Below are 3711 nucleotides of genomic sequence, written 5' to 3'. Positions count from 1 at the left end.
GAACAAAAGATAGCAATGTTCTGCTTGTGAACTTAAATGATTTATCAAAAATCTTAATGTTTAGACTTAATAATTTCCAGCAAGTTCAAAAAGTATGATAAGCAAATTAGATAGATATGAGACATATGACATATGACACAATTTATATATTTTTTCAACAAAAAATGATGGAATTCATTTGCATATATAAATTATTCATAACAAACAAAATGTGAAGTATCGGTATTTTACAATATAATAAATTTGATAAGTTACTACGAGACATTTAAGAAGCACACAATTTCTTTTTTGCAAGAAAGAAGGAAAATTTGGTAATTTTTAACTTAAATTATTTATACCAAAGTCTGGATATTAAGTCTTAGAAGTTATCTAGAGTTAAGTGAGTCTAGACAAAGATGTGGTTCAATATGAAAAAATATCATATTTTCTAGAGAAAATCCCCAATGGGCACAAAATTTGGCGACGTCTTTACGATATCGTTACTACATCTTTACGACAACTTCGCGGCATCCTATGTCCATGTCGTTACAGTGTCTTTACGATATCGTAAAGATATCGCCAGATCATACGACATATTTATGATATCGTAAAGACGCTTTAACGACATGGACATAGGATATCGTAAAATTGTCGTAAAGATGTCGTAACGATGTCGTGAAGATGTCGCCAAATCTTGTGCCCACTAGGTCATCTAAGATTACCATCAAGAAATGCGATCCACCTCTCAGCCCCGAGATTAAGGACTTAATCCACACGCGCAATAAGCTCTGCCGAACACATAAAAAACTAAAAGCTGTATTCTTAAAAACATCGTTATCCACCTTCGGAAAACTGTAGCAATTAAAGTTCAAGAGCATACATGCAAAAATTGGAATAAAAAAGTCGGTAAACTTTAATTTCAGGATAACTTTATATATCGTATGACTAAAGCCCTAAAAAAGCCGCGAACTAATATTCAGAAAATCTCCTAGCGGAAAATTATGAAAGTAGCTTCGCTCCACATGAAGAACCATTTAACCCTGAGCACATTGCGAAATGTGAACAAATTGCCTCCGACTTTCTTAAAATCCCTAGGACCGATAATATTAGGAAAATAACCCATAAGGAACTAACAAAACAAATTCAAATTACTAAACATTAGAAAGCATCTGGCCCTGACTCAATTTTAAACTAAGTCCTCAAAAAAGTTCCGATTTCGTGTCTCACTCTCCTCGCCAATATCTTCAATGCCTGTATTTAACTAAGCTACTTTCCTAACTCATTGGAACCAGCTCATATTTTAGTTTTTCAGAAAAAAGGAAAGGACCCGCTTCATACAACCAGCTACAGGACCATTAGTTTTCTCAACACAATTAGCAATATTTTTGAAAAAATAATACTCACTTGCGTAAACTTTCACCTCAAAGAAAACAGCACCCTTAAACCGCAGCACTTGATTCTCAAGCTTTTGACAGTGTTTAAAATGTCGAACTGCTCAGAAAGCTAATAAATTACAATTTCCCAAGATGGCTCATCCTCTTAATAAACTCTTATCTTTCAAATAGAAAATTCTCAGTCAAAATAGGCCAGACACTCTCAAAAGAGATACCAATCCGAGCGGGTGTATACAAGGGCAGCATACTAGGACCAGTATTCTTTATTATTTACGTAAACAACGTCCCTGAGGTCCTCGCGATGACAACGTGTTATTCACTTCCTCCTAGTCCGTTCAAAAAAGTTTTAAACTACTTAAAAAATTTCTTGAATTCATCGAGGTTCGGGCTAAACTCTGGAGAATAAACATAAACGTAGCATATCCATGAAACTAAAGGGAAAGCTCTCGGGGTCGTCTTGCGCTTAAATCTTGTTATTAATAGACACTCGAGCCTGAAACCAGAATATGGACTGCTAATCTATAAAATTTTTATCTGACCAATCATAACTAATGTATGTACAATATAGGGAATTGCGTCAAAGAGTAATATTAATCACACTCAAATCATACAAAATGAATTTCTCACTACCATAAATTTCAGAGTATGTCAAAGAAACCGCCACTAAATTTTACGAATCTGCATGAGCATCACCTTTTAAACATTTTTCCTTTGTGGGAAATTATAATTTTGATCCTCTTCGCTAACACGCGATGCCAAAAGACTTTCTCATGAAGTAAGTCAACCAGAACGAGGTAGTTCCGCCATCACTGAGCTACCAGTAACTTTCTTTTTCTTAGACCCTCTATCTCACTTCTTCATTTCTTATTTACTCATATTTTCTTCTATAAAATAAATTAACTGATTTCTGCCGTTTTTTTCCGCTTGCGGTCTTTTTTCCACACATAATTAACGTCACTTTACGCTCCGAAGGAAGCGAAGGAGTTTGGCTCAGGTCTCCTGCAAGCTAAAGAACCTAGTGCATAATGGTGCACAGCAAAAGACTCAAAAGGGAGAGTGAAGCAGTGCCTCTTCAAAATCGCTATAATGCTTTTTCAACCGAAGACGATCTACACCACAAGGTTCCCCGAACCAGCGAGAACATCGGGACAAATGAAGAGGATGCAGGCAATGATGTTGAAACCTCAAGGGACCAGAGAAAACAAAGAGTTCCTCTCATAATTGTAACTAGGGCCATTAAAAATTAAACTGAGACGATAGGACAGACAAAAAATGCCACACTAAGCAAAAATGTCAGGGTGATACTAATCAAGGAAGGACTCTCAGTTCGAGATGGCGTGCGAGAAGATTACGACGTCTTACGCAAAAGTTTGAATACGGGAAATGTGCCATATTTCACGTACATGTTTAAGGAACGACAACCAAAAAGCCTAGTGCTCAAAGGCCTACCAGGTCTGTCGCTGATGGATATAATGAATTGCATCGAAAGTCAAGGTGTTAAGTGTAAAAAATTCACGCTCCTGAAGACAAGAAAATCTAAAGATGATGACAAACCTGAAAAATCAAATAAAATACACCTTCCAAGTTTCCTCATTACTGTAAACTCGGATGTAAGACTTGAAAGAGTGCGGAGTATTAGATACGTTTGCTAAGTCAGGGTTCACTGGGAAACATTACGAAATATTAGACGCGCCACTCAGTGTTACAGGTCCCAAAAATTCGGTCACGGTTCCTGAAATTGCAACAGTGTTCCGAAATGTGTGAAGTTTATCGGCGAACATCTAACGAAAGACTGTAAAAAGCTGAAAACCGATCCTGGGCAATGTGCTTGCTTCCTAGGAAATCATTCTGCAAACTTTTCTAAATGCAAAATGTACATTAAGCATTTAGAAAAAGTGGAATTAAGAAGAGCAAAGCCTAGTTACCACGAGAGGCGGGAGCAACGGGACTTGCCTATTGCAAGAACACATGACAACTTTCCGCCGTTAAGGCCTCCAACTAATACTCCAAAGGTGCTTACAACCCCTGAAGCAGTTGAGCATATATGGGGTGAGACAAAGGTACAGTCTGTCAAGTTAAAGCGTGGGTAACTTTTTTGGTAAAATATTTTATTTAAACGCATGTTTCTACATGGAATTGCATTTGTCAAGGTGTCGAGCAAAATGCTTTTCTGTTAGTATTTTGTCCAATCACCGCCGGAGTCGATGATGGCCTGGCACATCGAATGCATGCTTTAGACGAGTTTTTCCGCGTACTCTCTCGGCAGAGACCTCCAAATCCGACGAATTTGTAGACACAGCTGCTTCAATGTGTGTACCTTTCTTCCACGAAGCTTCAG

This window comes from Belonocnema kinseyi, chromosome 9 (genome assembly GCF_010883055.1).
Source record: "Belonocnema kinseyi isolate 2016_QV_RU_SX_M_011 chromosome 9, B_treatae_v1, whole genome shotgun sequence".
Lineage (NCBI taxonomy): Eukaryota > Metazoa > Arthropoda > Insecta > Hymenoptera > Cynipidae > Belonocnema > Belonocnema kinseyi.
The sequence above is the reverse complement of the archived record's forward strand: the minus strand, read 5'-3'. Positions refer to the sequence as shown.